Genomic DNA, 21935 nt, shown 5'->3' with positions numbered 1-21935 from the left:
GTCCATTTTAGCTACACATACATCAAGTGTGGCTTTCACAGGTCAGTGTATGTGAAGCTGTGGTTGTCCTTAATGTTCCCCAGGGTGGAGTGGAGTAGGGGAGCATAGCTGGACCCTTTGGTTACATGTCATTCTGCTCATCATCATCATCCTGGTTGTTCATGCCAGGGGCCTATGACTCAGGCTCCTCAGAGATATCCTCGTTGGTTTGTGGGGCTCCACCAAGTATGGCATGAAATCTCTTTGTAAGAGCAGCAGGTCTGTGGCTCGGCACTGGATCGACTGTTGGCTTCCCTGGCCTTCTCCAGGTCCTTCACTTTCACGTGGCACTGCTGCTGATCCCTGTTGTACTCCTTCTCCTGCATCCCCTGTGCAATCTGCTCATAGATGTCCATATTTCTAGGGCTGGTCCATAGCTGTGCTTGCACAGACTCTTCTCCCCACCAGCCCAGGAGATCCAGTATCTCCTGTCTAGTCCAGGCCAGAGAGAGTGTCTGAAGTGTGTAGCTATCATGGTCAGCAGGGTATTTGCACACACCTGGCATGGTCAGCTGCTAGGTGTGCTCACTAAGATGGACAATCAAGGTGCCCTACAAAAATTGCAATTCAAATCATTATATTATATCATATCTATAATTCCCCTTTGTATATATTCGTCACATCTTGTACTAAATTGATGTCTAATGTTGCTGTATGTGATTAAATATCTGCACCAGGTTGGTGGTAGGTAAAGAAATTCTTCATGTATACAGACTGTAAAGTGTATCCTTGATCAAAGGACCAAGTTACATTTTAAATGTAAGCTCATTATCTTCTCTCCTCTACATACTATACATATATACACATGACCCAGGTCTATATATAGAATGTGTTGGAACAGGGGCTCTCAAACTGGTGGTCGTGACCCCTCAGGTGTCACAAGGTGGTTATGTGGGGATTGAGAACTATCAGCTACATGGGGTTGACAGCCCTGACCCCCCCATTCAATTATCCCCCCCCATTTTTAATTTATAAGGGGAGGGGGTCACACACAGAGGCTTGCTGTGTGAAAGGGGTCACCAATATAAAAAGTTTGAAAACAAATGTGATAGAATATATAGAACATTGAATATACCATGAACTAAGGCTCACAGAAATAAATCCTGTAGTTCCCTTTCAAAGGGGCTGACTGCAGAAGCTTGCTCAGTGGGCCTCTATTGACCTTCCTGAGTTATCTGAGCGTGCTCTTTCTAGTTATTACACCATAAAAAATGTGGGCCTAGCATTCCATTATGGGCCCATGGGAGAGGGGTAGAAGACACTCCTTGTTCCATGCTGCTCGGAAAGGTGTTGGCAAATCCTGAAGTCTGAGCAATTCCAGAGTGATGCAAAAATGTAAGTTTTGCCTCGAGTTAGGATTGTGCTGCATGAAGGTGAAGGGTGGAAGCTCTACAAAGGTTCCACAGCCAAAACCACTGAAGATTAAAAGGGATCCTGAGTGGGGCCCTTATGTGTAACTGTAACACAGAAAGACAGACAGTGTGGTAAGTACTGACAGAAGTCCTGAAAGGTAATAATGTCTCTAGTAGCAGCTATTAGGGTGCCCCTAATGTCTGCTACTAGATGCAGTAGCAAAGCATCATGTCAGGTTCAAACCAATCCTGCAGACAAGTCCTACTTCTGAAGGATTGAACCTAGGCTCTGTGCTAGTTTATGCCTATGCATTATGAGCAGAGCTCTGCCATGCCTCTACCTGGCTCTCCTTACCCTGACATGCCCCTTCAAAATGTGGGAGAGGAGGTGGCTGAAGCAGAAGCCAGTTCTGCCATCTCTATGCCATTACAGAGCTCTTCTCCACCACTGGCCATTTTCAACCAGAACCTGGCCCCTTTGCTCTGCGGGACCACGTACCAGAAAATCTGGCCTACCATGTTTCAGAAATCAAGGACAGAGCACTAATTTGTTTCACATTCTCTAAATGACATCCCCTAAACCTCTTAGAGCTGATCCCAATCCTTCAGAACCATGAAACGGTCCGATTTGTACAGGTGTGGAGCACCCACACCTCTAACTGAAAGAAATGGGAACTGTAGGTACACAGCACAAAAGAAAAAGGTCAGACACCAGTTGTACATAGTTGTGACAGAACACATCTCTGTAGTCACATCCTACACACTACTGTAATAATCTTTGTACAAAGTATGCCTTGTAAGGTATCATTTGAAAACTCAATTTGCTGGTCATTATTGTCCCGGTAAAATGTGTGGCAACACTGCATGTGAAGTTAAGATTCCCTTGTATGGTGTTATTTACATATTTTCCAAACACCACAGTCCTGCCCAAACAGACATTGGCAAACGGGTCTGTTCTAAACAAAGGACTGTGTGCTCTGCTTAATTTGCAGTTAAGCAGTAAACAGTCATCAAACAGAAAGGGAAGACAAAGGAAGTTTGAACAGGTGAAAAAAACAGCAAGGAATATCCTTCCACAAAGTCTGTCCCCTGGGTCTCAGCTGGAAATGTTTTTCAAGAGGGGACTGACGCTATGAAAAAGGAGGGACAAACACCCCAAGGGACCCCTCTCTCTCCCTGACAACCACAAAGGACGCAGTCATTGGACTCTGAGGGAGGGGTCCTGACCCGAAAATTTGATCAATCTTCTGGAACATGTGATGAGAAACTTTGCTTGAATCTAATACATATTGTTAAGTTAAACATTAGTAAATGTTTTATCTTTATTTCTCTTGTAACCATTTCTGACTTTTATGCCTTATTACTTGTATTCACTTAAAACCTTTTTGTAATTAATAAACCGGTTTTACTGTTTTATGTAAACCAGTGGGTTTAAATTGAAGTGTCTGAATAACTATTTGAGATAATAAGATGACATGTTATTCCCTTATAGGAATAACGGACTTAAAATATTTGTACTGTCTAGGAGAGGGCTGGACAGTACAAGACATATATTTCTGTGGGAAAATCTGAGACTGGGGGGTATGCTGGGCTCCAAGGCTGGTGAGAACCAGAGTATAACCTGCGTGTGGCTGGCAGGCTGCAGTTACATACAGACACTCAGGGTGTGGCTTGCATGCTGGACGTGTGTTTGTGAGTAGTTCAGGTGGGAGCACTACATCAAGGCATTGTAAGGCACCCAAAGTCGCAGAGTGGGGATGACACAGCCCCTCACTGGTCTGGACTGTACCCTGGTATGTCACAGTAGTGTTGTCCCTTTTGGGCCCAAGTGTCTAGTCAATATTTGCAGCCATGCCAGGTTGGTTCCATTAAGAGGCGAAACTGATGATATAGGTGAGGTATTTCTTTGGTGCAGTCCTTTTTTATTTACAAAGAATGTTCTCAAAGTCCTGTTTCCCTGAACACAGTAGGCACAAACAGCAGGCAGATTCCTTGCCCAGAAATCCAAGTCTGCCTTTCCAGCAAATACCGTGCCCAAAAGAAGCTCTGTCTATTGGCTTCCTTCCAGGGCCACACTCAACACTGCTTCTCTTGCTTTCTGCCTCACAGACACGTACAGCTGCAACCAACCAAACCCCTGGCTCCTGCATTTTCAATCATTGGCAAGGAAACCCCACAGCCTACACAGCTTAGCTTCTGATCAGCCTTGCCATGAGGCTTATTGCCATGGGTGGTGGTTTCTTATTGTTTCAGCTATAACTACACTAAGGGGGATGTAACTGTTTGTTCCACTTAGCTTGAATGAAAAGTGGTTAATACACCCATCAGCTTTAAAACAGGGGTTTGGCTTCACTACATTAACCACTCAAGCTATAACTCAAGTTTTGACCTAACCCAACTCCTGTCCACACATTTCTAGCTCCAGTTAAGTAGTCCTTTAAAATTTGAGGCAGTTGGCCCCTTGGAGGGGAGCAGGGGTGTTGAAGCTCAAATGCTGCTGACACTGGAACTAGTAACGCAGTGGAGATGCAGCAGCTGGAGTTACAACAACTCATCAGCTACTAATCCAGTCACACTGCAACTCCAATCATTGGATTTGGTTCGAATGTTATTTTACAGTGTGGCCAATCTCATTCAGCTAGGCTAGCTCTGCTGGAGTATTAGATTGTACTAACTTGGCTAACTGTTGCTGTGAAGACAAGCCCCAGATCTATGACTCTTCAATAGATAAAGACATGCTGGATGCCAGCCATTAGCACCTTCCAGCATAACAATATCACAGCCAAGCAAAGATCATCAGCACACACAAAAACTGGCTTCACTCTATTTTGAGGAGTATTTCATAGCTCTTTAACCTCTTCTCCATCACCCTCCTCCCAAGAATTCCTCTTGAAAACATTCTGAAATGCAGATGTGTATATATTACCCCTGCTAAGAATTACACTTAGAAGGCCTCTTGTACCAGGTTGCATATAAACATTCATTTCAATGGAACCAGTCAGAGTTGCTGCCACAACTACAACCAATTATAATTGCTTGAATTTACAGTGCCAGTAGTGGAGTATTCATAACATGAGACAGATTAATCTAAGGCACATAGCTACACAAATAAGGAAGAAGAAAAAAATAACCAAAGGCAAGAGGCATTTTCTTATGCAAAGAATTGTGAGTATTTGAAGAGAACATGGTAGCAGACACAAATGATGCCATGGTTCTTAACACCAGATCCAAATTGTTCCCTACCCACTCCCAAGAGAAAGTCTAAAAGGAAAGAATTTGAGAACGGGGAAATGGCCAACAGTACAAAACAGAGCCCTTATTTTTTCTTTAAGTCTCAGATAATCCTGTTGCTGTATCTTAGCATAAACTCATTGGGCTGGCCTATCTTTCCAGAACCTGTTTGTCTTTTAGATCCAGTGATCATTTAAGATGGAAAGTAGATCACTACTTTTGATTGTGATATTTGACCTAGCTATTAAGAGCTTGATTCCTGAACTGTTAGGTCTTGTCTAGACTAGGCAAAAAGGTGTTGCTGTTTTTTAAAAAGCCTGTCATCTCACAGGATTCTAAATACCACTTAGCACTTAGTATAGATGGGATTTAATACCTAGACCAGCTAACACTTAACACTTGTAAAACCTGTTTAACATGTTTAAATTGTTAATACCACTAGGTGATCATTTGTGTTTAGAAGTATGTTTTGTACTAGTCTAGACAAGGCCTTATTCATGAGAGTAAGGCTTCTCAGTTCAGTTCTCATATTGTAAATTCTTCAGAACAGAGACCACGTCTTCTTCCTATCTGTTTGCAAGGCACCTAGCAAAATGGGGCATTGATACTGAATGGAGTCTCTAGGCATCACCACAAGGAAGGACTGAAGGAACAAGTCCTAAGAGAATATACAGCAAGAACATGTTTTGAGTGATCAGAGTATAGTCAAAGCCTCCCTGGATAATTTGTAGCCCCCATATCTAAGGGGCAAGTAATTATTCCTTCCAGTAATGCCAACTATGGTTTTGTGCTGTATTCTTTGTTTCTCTAGAAACCTAGGACCATATCCAGCTCTCAGGGCTATTGGTATTTGCTCTGTGGGCCAACCCCAGGATTGAGGGAGGTGGGGGAAAACAAGGAGGGAAGAGAATGGCAGAAAGGCATGAGGATCTTGTTCAGTACTGTGGTTTTGAATAGTCTGCTAAAAACTCAGGGCCTGATCTTGCTCCCACTGAAGTGAATGACAGAACTCCCATTCATTTTAATGGGAGCCGGAGCTGTCCCTTAATCTCCATTTAAAGTCATTCATTAAGAAGAAATAATAAAAATTCTGAATGTCTGAATTCCCACTACTATGATCCAAATGTAATTTGCAGCACAGGTGGTTAAAAGACCTAGGTGGAAATAAAGGGATGTGTAAATAGTGATTAGACTACACAACGGGGAGTCAGGACTCCTAGTTTATATTTTCAGCTCTGCAGTATGAAAGACCCATTGTAACAACACCGTAAGTGAGTCCTAGTTAGCCTTTGAAAAGTGCTTTGAGACAGTCAAAGCAAGGATGTACCAGAAGTGCAAAATAATGTCATTAGGGTATAATCAAAATAGCGACTACTCTTTGGTTTAAGAACCAAGGAGTACATGTTTTCAACATGCTGCAAAGGGTGAATGTGTTAAAGGGAGTTTTACAGCTAAAAATCTAATGCATCAAGTCAAGACTATAGCCCTAAAGTCAAATGTTAGTCATATCTAGAGTATGTTTTTACAACTGGTGGGCTGGGGAAATTGAGATGGACTCTATCAGCACTGAGGTTTACATCATCCATTTATAAATAAATTCTCTTGCTCAAGCTCCAGACTCAATCAAATGGGAATTTCTTTTCTTTTTTTTAAGCATAGGGTATATTAATTTCCTTAATGCAGTAGAATGTGACTGATGAGATGATCTACAGGAACTAAAACTGTAATTTTTGCTAGCAGGAAAGATAAATGGATTATATTTATAAGAAAGTTATAATAGTATGTAGCATTTCAAAAGTTTTCAAACTAGCCACTTAGTGGCTCAGGCTTTGTGGTACTTATTCACAGAATTAGGTTTACTAAACTCAATGGAATAAGTATTACACAACATGAGTAAGGATTGCGGAGTGGAACCCTAAGACCCATGAAACTGTATGATAAGCCATCCATAGATTCTATTTAGGGTTTCATGTCAATCTTTCACTTTTGTGCTACATTAATAGCCATGACAGTGGATTAAAGAGATGCTGATTCATTAAAAAAAACAACTATGTATTTTCTTTGCCTGTTCAGCTTGGAGTTTTGCCTTTGAGTATATCCTCCAAAGTCTCCATGGAGACTGAAGGCTCGCCTTCCCTTCATGCCCACCAGGTGTAGTACTGGGAATGCCCTCAGAAACCCACCATAGATGTCATGGCTCAGCGGCCAACTGACAATACTGTTATATCTGTTTAACTTAAAAGTTAAACGCAGGGAACATACCACCTCTCATCTATGCTTCTTAAATGTCTCCATCTGTGCCACGAAACCCTTATCCACACCCTGCACATCTCTCACCCCCATTCAGCAACCTCTTCTTTTTGGCCTCTTTGCAGCAATATTACTGATAAAGAGGTGAGGTGAGAGGCAAGACAGTTTTCTTCCCTCACCTCTCAGATAATGTTAATTCCCAGTTTGAAACTCTCCAGTGATTAACTTCTACTAGCCAGATGAAGCTCATGCATCTTGTCTCCATTTTGATGGCTCTGTACAACTTCCTTCTCAACTACGTTTCCCCTCTCATCCCATTCACTCAGCTAACAGGTTTAAATCAAACATCTCCCTTTCTTGTCTCCCACTTTCATCTTCATGGGGGAGATTTCATGGTGTCCTATATGCCAGGAACAGTCTCCCTTTTCCTGTGTTCAACCTTATTCCCATTCAAATTCCTCCTGAAAACACACTGGCCTTAACCCTGAACTGCAGTACAGTCCCTTTGCAAAAGAGAACTTGCTTTGATTGAAGACAGATCACAGGGTATATTTCGAGTCCCTGACTGGGAAAGTAACCCTCAAAATCAGGTTTCTGGAGCAATTAAATCAATTTCAACTTTGCAATTGGAAGTTTCATTTACCTTCTGCAATATTTGCTTTAAAAAATCCTGTTTCAATACACATTTTTGCCAATAAACTCATTTATTAAACTATTTGTGAAAAGTGTACCCAAGTCAAAGCAAATTCATTCTGGAATTCAAACACAGCAATTTTTTTTGCAATACTTGTACACTAAAGCTAGGTATGTGTACATCACTGCTCTCTACCGGATAGAATCTAAACTTCTGAAGTGTGTGTCACAGACACTACGCTGCCAACTGCTAATAGAGATTCCCCTTTTATTCAAATGGCAAATACCTGTGCTTTCGGAGCAGAAGGTTTTATCCCAGCCATCCCCATAAATGCCTGAATGCCATTGTTTGCAGCTTACCAATGGCTGTGAAGCCCCGGATAGCCAGAGATTTGTTTCAATATCTAGCTTCACATAGGACTTCATAGTAAGTCCCACTTCTCATAACTGTTTTTTCGTCATTTTGGAAAGTGACACTGAAGAGTGAAAGAACAACCCTATTCTTCATCTCATACTTAAAAACTAGCAAAACATTTCTCATATAATTGACAAATGTTTTCTTCTTTAACATAAAAGCCTTAAGAGTTCTTTGCTCCCCCATAACCTTCCCTCTTCTATTTCTTTTTCTCCTGACAGAAGTAGTGCCATGACAGTTCTTAAATAAATCAGATCCCAGTTGTGTTTTATGATGTCATGGTGAGTGCAATCCTGACCCTTAGTAATCAGCATCTCAGCACAGCAGGAAGCTTTCTGCTTTAACCACTCTAGCAGCCAGGCAAACTTGCCTACGCTGCAGAAATCATGTGAATTACCTCACTTCTGTGTATCGTAATAACCCGTACCACACATTATGCCAAATATTCAGCTCAGTGTTGGAAGGAGCCACAATGAAGACAAAACCCAATAATGTCTAAAACAGAGTTCAAGAGAAGCTGGGCCTGTGCCAGGCTACAGAGATCATTCCTTATGTCAGGCTTAGATCTGACTCTTGTGCATATAAACTAACCAAATGAGTTGGGAATAAAACAGTATTTAAGTTTCTCACAGAGCAGGTACTTAATAATATCCATATTTCCAGCATCAGAGTGCTATGCTTTTATTAAGCAAAGAACCACTCCCTAAAAATATCCCTTGGTTGCAGTAGAAGCCATAAGCATGACTTTATTTCAGCCTGTGAACAAACCCATATGGCTTTCATCTATGTGATTTTTGATTGTGCTTCTTACAAGTGTCACAATGTCAGACAAAGTCTTAGATCGGCCCCCAAACATATGCAGTGACAGCTAACAATGTAAACTACACTAATGACATTCTTAGGCTCAGTACAGAACAGTGTCAGCTCAAAATGACTGAAGAACTGAATATCAAATGCCAGCAGTTGAAATTCCCCAAATCCAAACCAACAGCAGCATACAGTACTCCTCCAATGGGAGCAAATTTTGACAGACAAGCGCAGAAATTGTTATTCACGATCACAGCTATTTTTCAAACTTTTTTAAAATTCAATATTCTTAAAGAGTATCGTTTTTTCCCTCCACATGTCTATATTAGAATGTTCTCACATTCATTCAACCATAAACTGCAATAGGTAAGTTGATACCACCCATAGCTTTCAAACATTTGATCCAAAGCTCACTGAAGTCTCTGGGAGGCTTTCCATTGACTTGAAGGGGGCCTTTGGATCAAGCCCATAATCACTAACCCATGTCCAGCTCCATGCAGTCGCTTCCTTGATACTAGTCCAGAAGGAGAAGATTTCAAAGAATCTTCTAAATCATTTGGAGCAAACTAGACCCCATGGGTCTCTGATAAGTGTCTCTTAAATTCTTGCTACAAGCAGAAAGGGGAACCAGAAAAACAAAATATCAGAAGAACTTTTAAACATACCAAATTAACTGCTCATTTTTTCCATGTTGTAGTAAGTTGCTTAGAAACACAGCAACACATATAGGGTTATTACGCATAGCGGATTCAAAGCAAAATTCAGGATATCAAACAAGAGCTTGCTTTATAGGCTGTGCTTTTTCATATTCAGTCAAGCCAAAAAAACAAGAGAGATCTATTTATTTTTAATGCCAAAAAAATTGCCAAAACGTTCATAACAGCTGGTCATACTACTGAACAAACCACGCAATTAATCAGCTAACTACCGTATGTTTGAAAGACAGTACAAGTTTTCCATTCCTAATACTGAAAAATACTGGTTACTGTAATTCTGGACAACACGTGAATAAATTACTTGCATTCATAATTAGGCTTTATAAAGTCCAAGAATTCTAGATGCTTTTCACACATCATTTATCACGATTCTTTCTTTCATTTCTCTTTGCTTTTACTTCAGGTTTTTAGAACGATGGCCAAAACAAACAGAATATTTCCCTTATAGTTCTCTCTCTCTCTCTCACTTCCTGCTTATGAAAGAATTTTCACTCATTCACCCATGGCCTCTTGCACTTCTTGGAATCACATTTCTCTCAGAAAACTTCAGCACTGGTTTCTTCACCAGTTACAATCCAGCATTTTAATTATTAGCATTATCACAAGCTCCCTTTTAGTCCCCCACCCCCACATTCCTCCTTCTCTGTTCCAACGGCTAGCCCCTCCCACTCCAGCTGTTAGAAGCAGGGCTACAAATTTACTGCTTACTTCCTCAGTGTAATGCCCTCTCAACGCCACTTTATGAGTCCTGTTCTTAAAAACCCACCACACACCTCTGAAATTTGTGGAAAAGCTCTTTCCATGTGGTCTATTTTTAGGTGTATTTTATAGGTTGTGAAAGGCTTAATCTATCCCCCCATGCTGTAGCTCAGCGGTTTCTAATAATGGCTTCCCCCAACAGGGCTCTGGGATATCGGCACTCTCTTTGGGCTTAGTTAAGATTCAATATCCAACACTGTAGTCATCAGGGAAGGCCAAACAGATAATAAAATGCACATAGATCTTGTATAAATTATTTGCAGCAGTGTATAGTACATAGGTAATTGTTTTCTGTAGCTGCTCAGGGGAATTTAAAGAGATTTTGTAATCAAGTATGCATCTCCCACACTCTTAAAACTTCAAAGGATTTCGGAAGGGGATTCCTTATAAGGCCAGCTGGCCACATTTTCAAATACATTTCAAACTAAGCTGCTGAAATTGGCCAAGGCTTGTCTTTGGATTGAAATGTTTTCCAAGGAACAAATCAAGCAGCACTGTCGAAGTGAGAGAACATTCCATGCAATATTCCACTGCACTTCAATGTGAAACCACGAGTTTTGTTATTTGACATTTTGGTTTAAAAAAAAAAAAAAACCTATTCAAAACATGCAACTGAAGGATGCCACAGGCATAAGTAGTTGTGCAGAAGACAGCCCTCTGCTAAATAAGCAAGGTCAGATTTATCTCTGGAATAATTTCATTGACTTCAGTGGAATTAAATGGGGAATGAATTTGGCCTGTGACATGAGTGTGAGCGTAAACTGATGTTACATTTAAAAAAGATCTGTCTGAGAAATATAGACATACTAAATTACTGGGCCCCTGGCATGCTCTATGGAAGTTTCATTAGGGCTGAATACATTTTATTTGTAAAGTACATGTTGAGAATACTCTTTAATTGAATGTTGAAGAAGGTTTCTATATGGCTAGTACTAGCAATATAGCATTTTCTAGGGAACAATTTATTAACTGAATGGTTTACTCATGTAAGAGTATTTTACTCTTTGGTGCCTTTTGCAGATGTATTCCTGTTCCCCAGGGTATTCATTTATAAGGATTTCACTGTCCCAGTGACTTAAAACATGAAGTCTCCTATAATGAATTGAACTAAACACCACAAATAGTGCGCTACTCTAGAAATGTAACAATGGGGTAAAAAACATAGCAATTTGTGACAGCAGAGAATAGAAATTATTTTACTTCAAGGACGACGAGAATAACAGGAGACCATAACAAAATAAGCACTTACACAGCATTTTTCGTCCATCAATTGCAAGTGCTTTCAAAAAGGTTGCTGAGTATCATTTAACAGATGAAGAAATCAAGGCAAAAAGAAGTAAAGCCCAAGTTCTCAAAAGTGGCCTCTGATGTCATGTGCCTCAATTATTCAGTGCCAACAGCTAGACAAATGATGTTGGGAAGTTTTCACAAATCTCTCAAAAAATTCTGAATCATATTTCAATTTGGGCATGTTTGGGTCTCTAGCAGAAGTTTCTTAATCAAGAAACTATATTCATTTCAGGAGGAAGCAGAAATGGTTTATAAAGCTGAAAAGACTCATTGAATAAACCGTTTGCAATGATTATTTTGACCAGCTCTAGTTCCAGAGATACGGCGGTAAATACCTTCCTAAATGAAGGGCAAAAATGGTGAGAGATGAGCTCAGTATTTCAAAAGTCTAAAAGGATTTGTCATTTGTCTTCCATGGTCTTAAACTTTCCATTTTTAACCATTTTGATGAAATATCTGTCAATCTAAAAAAGCAGAGCACACATTCCAGTGTCTCGAAATAAATCAAGTTCGCTCAGGAAAAATCTTGAAGTGACTTTGGAGTAAGAGTACGTGTCTGTAGATAGAACTGTGAGAAAAAGATAAGACTTTGAAGATGAAATGAATATAGTTGATGGCTAGAAGTAATGAATAGGACAGAAGTATAGCTGGCCACGACTGATTGGACGAATGGTCCATCACAGCCCTGTATCCTACTCATGGAAGTGACCAATGTCTGATATTTCAGAGAAGGTGAATCCCTCCTCCACAAATTATCTGGAGAACTGTCCGATGCTACTTATTGCCTTAAGGGTTAGGAAGTAACATTCATAAGCTGATGTCTAGAAATGAGATGTGACTACCTTTATCTCAGCATGTTTAACTACCTGGTCCCCAGTTGTTCCCCCCTGCCACCACTTTCTTCAGATTTTAAAAATTGTTCACAAACTACACTTCAGATTTCACAGCTTTGTTGTATAGAAATTCACAATATGCCACTTCTGGTTTTGTTTTGTTTCATAGCTCTGCTGACGTAACAGCCACAGGGCCTGATGCAGCAAGGTTAATGAAAATAACAGGACAATTCACGTGCCTATCATCATGTGCTTAAGTACTTTGCTGAATCAGGGCCACCGTTTTTAAATACACATAACCTCCCTTACTCCCAGGACACATGCATTAAATTTACATGTCCCTGCATAATCATATTGTCTTCTCCTACTCCTCCTCTCCAATATTATTGTCTTACAGCTTGTTTCTTTTTCTTCCTGGGGCTTGATTCTGCAGATCCTTATTCACACAAGGACTTCCATTTAAGTCAATGGGATTTCTCACATGAGTGAGCAGGAAATCCACTTTGTCTTGCAAAGCATTAAATGCTGTTGTGAAAGTAATAAATAATAGGCATAACGAAGAAGATTTACAAGTAGTGGATGGCTTAACAAAACCTGCATCTTGCATGTACATACAATTAGATTTTCTCAGATTACAGTCGGTCATGAAAGTTGGCAACACTGATTAGCATACAGCCACAGAATGTCTGTAAACTGTAACTCTGGGCAGCAGGCGTGGGAGGTGTTCCCCTGACAAAGGGAGGCTAGTCTGGGTGTTCTTATGCCTTATGGTTTCTACAAAGGCTCTTTAGGCCATCGTTAACTAAGTACAGCTGGTCTAAGCTGAGCCAGGGGCTGAACTGTCCAATGGCTAGATCCAGAAAAGGATGGAATGAAAGTGTGGCATAATGTAGCCCTAGTATTCTCTGCTGCTCTCACAATCAGTGCAGCTTGGCTAGACCAGAAAATGTTAGCCATACTATAGATTCCTCAGTAAATGCTCCAGATACTAGGAGTGATTTGGTGGTGTTTTACTCATTATTAAATTTCTTTGCATAGCCAATGCCAATCATTTTCTGTACTAAATAATCATTTTTCTCTCTAAAACAGTAAATGCTAAGAGGGAGTGCTCTTGATGGATTGTGAAGAACAGGGATTGGCAACCTTCAGAACGTGGCCCGCCAGTGTAAGCCCCCTGGCAGGCCAGGCTGGTTTACCTGCCGCGTCCGCAGGTTCGGCCGATCACGGCTCCCACTGGCCGCGGTTCGCCGTTCCAGGCCAATGGAGGCTGAGAGAAGCCGCGGTCAGCAAATCCCTCGGCCCGGCCTGTGGGAGCCGCAGTCGGCCGAACCTACGGATGCGACAGGTAAACCAGCCCGGCCCGCCAGGGCGCTTACCCTGGTGGACTGCGTGCCGAAAGTTGCTGATCCCTGGTGTAGAACATCATATGTTTCTGCATGCCTGTAGCCAGACTCAAGCACAACAACATAAGAGATTCCCTCTCAAAACTAACTCTGTTGTATATGCACAGCAAGAGAGTAGTTACAACACATCTTTAATACAACAAATCTGTTTTCTATTTTGTTAGAGGAGCAAAGCATTGCACTGGCATTAAATGGAGTGAAGTCTGCAAAATTTAAACCTCGCCATAGTCTTTGGAAATGGGAGTGCCTTCAGATGTTTGGGTTTAACATGAACAAATTTATGAACTGATATGGATTCCCCTAAGAATAGATTTATTCCATCTATTTGCCGAGTCCTAATTTTGAAGGAAGAAGTGTAAGTGCTTTGCGGAAAAAAAGAAGCAGTATTTTCTGCTATTTTGAGGCTTTTTAGTGAAGATTGTTCTTCTCGATGAATATTTAAGGACACAGCGGGAAGAGGCTGTCGGTTAGTGTATTGACAAGACTAGAAAAATATGTTGAAATCCTCATATTCTAAAATCTCAACCGCTACAATTTAGTTAATGTATTTATTCATTCAGTTGTTGCTATTCCAATTTTAAAATCCACAGAAACAGGTCATTCACTTTCATTTCTTCCTACTAGTATTGCCAACAGTAGCACAAAGTAAAATAATCACCACAATCATTTCAAATAATATCACAAATATTGCAACTTTGCTGGAGAAAGACAGACGAGAGAGCGGGAGAGAGAATGATCTTGTTTGTTGGGCCTGGCCAAGCTCTGTTTTGGAAGAGAGAGGCTTCATGCTGTCTGTACAGTCCTCCAATCCTGATGCTAAGTAATCTCCAGGAAAAATTTAGTGCACTCTTAGCACTGCTCTAAATTGCACCCAACTGCCCACTTCCCAAAGAGACATTCCAACAACAGATGATCACACCCCACTCTGTCCACAACCATCTCCCCTGGCGGTGTCCTTTGATCCAGCAGGTGATGGCCATTTGGAGATTCACCCACACTAGGGAAATCTTGCAGAAACTGTTATATCCATTTTACAGCCTTTTCCACTGCTGAGGAGCATGAGGCCGCAAGTAGACTACAGAATCTAGTCTAATATGACAATTTTGGTTCAGGTTAGATATAAGTCAAATTCAGACTAGACAAGGTTTAAGTGAGGGTTTAGGGTTGACGTCTGCAGATAAATCAGGGGTAGGCTTTGATGTTGCAGTAATCATGAGAGATGTTCCCATCACAATGATATACTCTCAGTTTCAGCCCACAATACTGGTAATCTCACAAGGCCATCTCATTTCATGAGATTTCCACCATCTTGCCTCATGGAAAATCCAGTAGAACAGCTGTTCAAGCGAGAGCTACACCTCTTCTGACCTAGAACCATAAAAATAGGCCACTTCTGATATTGGATCCAATTTGGAACCAGAACCCTGCAAATCCTTCTCCCCATCTCCTCCAAATCTGAAGGGGCTTGAAGATGAGGTTTTTGTTTTATTCCATTTTCATTTATACAGGTTTCAGCAGTCATTTCTCTACGCAGAACCTGAAGGGTCCAATGCTGCCCTCTCTGAAATCATTGGCCAAACTCCCGTTGACTTTAACTAGATGAGGGTCAGACCTAAACTTTGTTATGGAAAAACAGGCAAAACTGAACTCTGGCTGGTAGCTATTTAAAGGGTGCATGGGGGTAGGGTTAAAAATACAAAGTATATACTTTGCCTTTAATGTAACTTCATTATCCTGTATGTCAAAGAGAAAACATTTAATGTACAACATATTGTGTGTTTTACTGAAGATCCCTGTGTTTTAAATGTTCTGCTTGCTTATTAACAGCTAGCTATAGCTTTCCCCTGGAGACCTTTCATTGTATGCAGTACAGCACCTTTTTCCCCCAAGTGCTGTCGTATGGAAACTACCAATCAAATGACTACCTACATAGATTGGCCTTTAGGTCAGATGATATTCCCTCACCTCCTAAGGGAATGAGGATGCAGGATAGTGGGTAGTAATTATTTATTTAATGACCCATGATGAAAGCTCAAATGCTGCTTCTGGTTTATAGCGGAGACCCTACTTTTTTCAGGTGGTGTACAAGAAGATCAAGTCCCTCCCTTAAAGTCACGTGGCGAGTCAATAGGCTCACTGGCTTTTAGTCTTTTGATGTAAAGATGAGCTGACTCATGTTAGCTGTGTTAGAATGTAGGATCACAGAGGATATGTTCATTGCTTTGACTGGGCTAGATTGTGCAGCCCTACCACACAGAGATGAATACTTAATCACACAAGTCGTCCCATTGAAGTCATTGGGCCTGAGTAGGTGCTCTTTGGAAGAAATAAACTGCCCAGCATCTAGACCACTATGATTAAGTCTGATCATTCATACAAGAGTATTTCATTACTGTCTTCTTAATCTGCTCATTAACCAGTGAAAGATGCAGCATCTTATGTACAATAGCTTTTACTGCTGTTTTCATTTTGACACTTACTCTGTGCTTCCACTAGATAAGACAGATACAAGAGGACCATTCAAACCAAAACTGTAACATTTCTCTATTTACCAAAGTTTATATTTACCCAATATTATTCATATATAACAGAGGCTGAATCCCTACTTTAAGTGAAAAACTCAAACTGTCTTTAACTATGCAGCTGCATCTGGCATTTTGATAATATGTGAATTCTATACTTATGTGCATTAAAGCTGAATACAGATCAGGATTTTTTCAAGCTCATGTGTGCAATGAATTTTAACTTGAAATCACCTTGCAACTTTTAGATGACAACACCGCACAATTTAAAATGACACAGTACACTGAAGTATGTGTGCCAGATGAATCACGGTGAATATGTATTTGTTTTTAAAAGCAGAATATACTGTCACATTAAACCCATTGGAACATGTGAGGACTGCATGGAGCAACTCATCTTCCTTTTGATCAGTTCCATTCTGCTACCACACATCACAGAACACTATTTAATACAAGCGAGTGAGCTATATAACATGCTGCCAAATTTATGTTCTGCATTTCATGGGATTTTTTTTTAGTTTGAGCATTAAAGCCATTGAATGCCCAAGTCTAAGAAACACCAATCACTGAAATGTCACACACACTGTAGAGAGGCCCATACACCATTGTGTTTTTTAGTTGCCTTCTGAAAGTAATTAAAGCCAGACTACATCTTTCCTGATTAACCAAATTTGTGTTTAAGGTGAATATAGAGAACTTGCAATGGTTTTGACCCTTATTAATTAGGACAATGGTGTCGCAAATTCAAGATCTTTTGTACCACTGTGAATTACATGCCATAGATGCTTTAGAAATAAACCCATAGCAAATTCTCATATGAGGAAAAAGAGGTGGAGAATGTGATACTGGCAAACCAGATGCAAGCTCTTGCCAAGGCAGCGGGCCTCAGCCAAGCACTCGTTTCCAGCAATGAATTTGTCAGTCTGTTTCTCGTGTGTGTTAGTATGGTTAAGATGGATATTGAACTTATAACAATGTGTTTAGTGTGTAGGCTTTATACAATTCTAGTAAGTTGGTGTATGCATTAATCTAACATATAATATCTTTGTCACAGGCTGTAAGATAATATTTAAGTTTTTGCTTTATAAGTCTAAAAAATGTTTGCTCTGAAACTGTAGACCTGTCAGGAGGTCTTGCTCATCAAGAAGGCTATCAAAACTAAATGAGCCATTGTGGGACATCACAATACAAAGACTTTCTTAATTGCTTCTCCACGCCCTTGAAGAAGCTGCATGCAGAAGGGCTCGTCCCATCAGCTTGAATTCTTGAAGAAAGAAATAAAAATAGCTGACAAGAAAATTTGTCATCTCTTTGCTCTTTGGACTCTCACAGGGCCAGAGCTACAGAACAGAAGAAGAGATCCCCAGGGTCAGCCTGGATTATCCCTAAAAACATTCAAAGCTGACACATTATTACACCTCTTAAAACCAGACTGTAACTTGAGTATATAAGTTTGCTTGCTTTAACTCTGCAATAACTAATTTCTTTTCTTAGTTAATAAAATCTTTAGTTTGTTTGCTTCAAGATTGGCTAAAAGAATTGTCTTTGGTGAGAGATCTAAGGTAACAAATTGACCTGGGGTAAGTGACTGGTGTCTTGGGACTGGGAGCAACCCAAGTAGTTTGTGATCTTTAGTGTATAGCAACCAACTATCACTAAGGGTATGTCTACACTACGAGAGTAGTTCGATTTCACTTAAATCGAATATGTGGAATCGATATTACAAAGTCGAACGTGTGTGTCCACACTAAGGACAGTAATTCGACTTTGTGAGTCCACACTAACGGGGCAAGCGTCGACATTGGAAGCGGTGCACTGTGGGCAGCTATCCCACAGTTCCCGCAGTCCCCGCTGCCCATTGGAATTCTGGGTCAAGCCCCCAATGCCTTCTGGGTAAAAAAATGTGTCGAGGGTGCTTTTGGGTAACTGTCGTCATCCGTCCGTCACTACCGCCCTCCCTCCCTCCCTGAAAGCGCCGGCGGGAAATCAGTTCGCGCACTTTTCTGATCAGTGACAGCGCGGACGCCACAGCACTGCGAGCATGGATCCCGCTGCGACCATCGCTGCAGTTGTGGCCGTTCTCAACGCCTCGCAGCTTATCATACACCTTTCCCTGAGGCAGATGCAGAGAAATCAGGAGAGGAGGCTACGGCACCGCCGTGAGGGCCTGAAGTCGGAGAGTAGCACAGAGCTGTCAGAAACCACGAGACCCAGCGCCCAGGACATCACGGTGGCAATGGGTCTTGTGGATATTGTGGAACGGCGATTCTGGGCCCTGGAAACAAGCACGGACTGGTGGGACCGCATAGTGCTTCAGGTCTGGGATGAATCCCAGTGGCTGCGAAACTTTCGCATGCGGAAGGGGACTTTCCTCGAACTTTGTGAGTTGCTGTCCTCTGCCCTGAAGCGCAAGGACACCCGGATGCGAGCAGCCCTGACTGTCCAGAAGCGAGTGGCCATAGCCCTCTGGAAGCTTGCAACGCCGGACAGCTACCGGTCAGTCGCGAACCACTTTGGTGTGGGCAAATCTACCGTGGTGGTTGTTGTCATGCAAGTAGCCAAGGCAATCGTCAAGGTACTGCTCTCAAAGGTAGTGACCCTGGGAAACGTGGAGGTCATCATAGATGGCTTCGCCGCGATGGGATTCCCAAACTGCGGTGGGGCTATAGATGGGACTCACATCCCTATCCTGGGACCGGACCACCAGGCCAGCCAGTACATTAACAGAAAGGGCTACTTTTCAATGGTGCTGCAAGCACTGGTGGACCACAGGGGACGTTTTACAAACATCAACGTCGGATGGCCGGGCAAGGTTCATGACGCTCGCGTGTTCAGGAACTCTGGTCTGTTTAGACGGCTGCAGGAAGGTATTTACTTCCCGGACCACAAAATAAGTCTTGGGGATGTGGAGATGCCTACAGTGATCCTCAGGGACCCTGCATACCCGCTAATGCCCTGGCTCATGAAGCCCTATACTGGCGCCCTGGACTCAGAAAAAGAACTGTTCAACTACCGGCTGAGCAAGTGCAGAATGGTGGTGGAGTGTGCTTTTGGCCGTCTCAAGGGGAGATGGAGAAGCTTACTGACTCGCTCTGATCTCAGCGAAACCAATATCCCCATTGTTATAGCAGCTTGCTGTGTGCTCCACAATCTGTGTGAGAGCAAGGGGGAGACCTTTATGGCGGGGTGGGAGGTTGAGGCAAATAGCCTGGCTGCTGATTACGCCCAGCCAGACAGCCGGGCGATTAGAAGATCCCAGCGGGACGCGCTATGCATCCGGGAGGCTTTGAAAGCTAGGTTCCAGACTGAGCAGGGTAACCAGTGACTGTTAAGTTTGTGGACACAGAAGCTGAACCTGCCCCCGTTTCTTTACCCAGTTAATGTTGACTATCCTTCCAAGTTACATACCCCCTTCACCACCTTCCCAAAAAATAAAATCTGTTCTGTTTTGTTAATGAACACCGTTGTCTTTATTACTGTTTTCGCGGGAATGTTTTAAACCTGGGACGCAGACTGTGGCCGGGGGGGGGGGGGGCGGGTTTAGTGTTCTGATGCAAATGATGCTTCTAAACTCCAGGAATGACAGGCTCCGCAGTGGTGGACTGGTTGTTTCAACAGAGTCTGCCAGCACTCCTGGGCGGGACTGCGTGTATGTGTCGGCTATGTGACTTTCTGGCAGGGGGAGGAGGGTTACAGATCCCCTGCTGCGTGGCTCTGTGATCCAGGATAAGGACCGCGGCATAAGATCTGTAACTGCCCTCCCCCGCCACAAAGTCACAGATTAACCCACCCCCCCCCCCGAACATGAAAACCACCTCCCAGACTGACCAGGGTAACTGGTGACTGCACTGTGTATGTGTCCTGATGCTGGACCTGCCCCCGCCTATGTACCCTGCTAAAGGTGACTGTCCTGTCCAATTACCAAGCACCTTCCCCCCCTTCAGACAGAGTCTCCTCCAAAAGAAAATCATGGAAACAGTAATTAACAGAAACGAATATTTTATTATGAACCACACATGAAACGGGGGGGGGGGGTGAAACTTGGACGGGGGCTTGTGTGAGGTGGGTAGGGAAGGACTTTTCAAATTTTGGGGAATGAGAGCCTTCTAGTGCTAGAGCAGTCTGCAGGGGTTGACTGAAAGTTTTAACGGCCCTTGCCGCCCCTCCTTCTTTGGACTTTGGGTGAGGGGGGTGTGGGACTTGGTGGCGGGGGAGGGCGGTTAGAGATAGACTGCAGCGGGGCTCTGTCCTCCTGCCTCCGGTCTTGCAGAACATCCACAAGGCGCCGGAGCGTGTCCGTTTGCTCCCTCATTAGTCCAAGCAGCGTTTGAGTCGCCTGCTGGTCTTCCTGACGCCACCTCTCCTCCCGTTCCATGATTGCTCGGTGTATTTGGGACAAGTTCTCCCTCCACTGTGTCTGCTGGGCTGCCTGGGCTCGGGAGCAGTCCATTAGTTCTGAGAACATGTCCTCACGCGTCTTCTTCTTCCTCCGCCTAATCTGCGCTAGCCTCTGGGAGTGTGATGCCAGGCTGGGTTGGGAGACAGTCGCAGATGTGTCTGTGGGAATGGGAAAAAGGGAGTGAATTCCTGAGACAGATAAATGAAGTTGTGAACAAAGAACATAGTCTTTCTCTGTGAACAAGACCATGCACTGCACCTCTCACATGCGCACTCAGGACAAGGTCGAATTTTCGGCCCTCGCCTTCAGTGCCTGGGGTCTTGCAGTGGCGATCTGAGAAGCGTGGCAGGACACCTGAACTTGTGTAGCAGGCAAACATGGTAAGCCGTAGACTTGTGGCTGCTTACAACTTTAATAGTAGCACTGGGCTCCTTTCGCATTGAAAGCAATGCCAGTCTCTGCTGGCAGCAATCAGGGAAGCATGAGCTCTGCCCCTGTCCCACCCCCTTGCGGCTGTCCCAGGGAAAGATCCCTGTATGCTGCCCCTCTCCCGCCTCCACCGCGTGGCTGTAAAGCAGTCCCAATACTAACATTCCCCTCCCTAATTCAAAGCAGGGCATCATGAGCGACATCACCCTGATGAGGATCTCGGAGAGCGACAGGGAACGGATGCTTAGGGAAAGCATGCAAAAACCAGGGCCGTATGCCGCCATGCTCTGCCGTGCAATGATCCCTGAGTACTTGATTGACTCCTGGCGCGGAAACGTCTCGTACCATGGAGGACCCAATAAGATCGCTCTGCCAAGGAACCTGATGCACAGGCTTGAACATTACCTCCAGGAGAGCTACGTTGAGATCTCCCATGAGGATTTCGTGTCAATCCCCGGACATATAGACCGGATTTTGATGTAACTGTACTGGCAGGGACTACAGAGTGGAGCGTCTTGGGCAGCAGAATCATGAAAATCCGGACATTGTTAGATTTTTTTTAAATAGTTGGGACTAAATAGTTAAGCGCCTAAGGCAAAGAAATCATGAAAAACCCATTGTTAATATTATAAATATTCCAGTTCTGTTAAAAATAAATGTTTAGATGTTTAAAGCACTTACTGCTTGATCCTTCCCCTGATTCTGTGTCCGGGGTAACGGATGGGGACAGTTGGTAGGGGATCTCGGTAAGGGTGATGAAGAGATCCTGGCTGTCGGGGAAATCAGCGGTGCAAGCGCTGTCGACTGCCTCGTCCTCCTCATCTCCTTCCTCATCTTCCCCGTCCGCTAACATTTCC

This window comes from Emys orbicularis, chromosome 3 (assembly GCF_028017835.1).
Source record: "Emys orbicularis isolate rEmyOrb1 chromosome 3, rEmyOrb1.hap1, whole genome shotgun sequence".
In the NCBI taxonomy this organism is placed as follows: domain Eukaryota; kingdom Metazoa; phylum Chordata; order Testudines; family Emydidae; genus Emys; species Emys orbicularis.
This window is presented reverse-complemented; position numbering follows the sequence as displayed.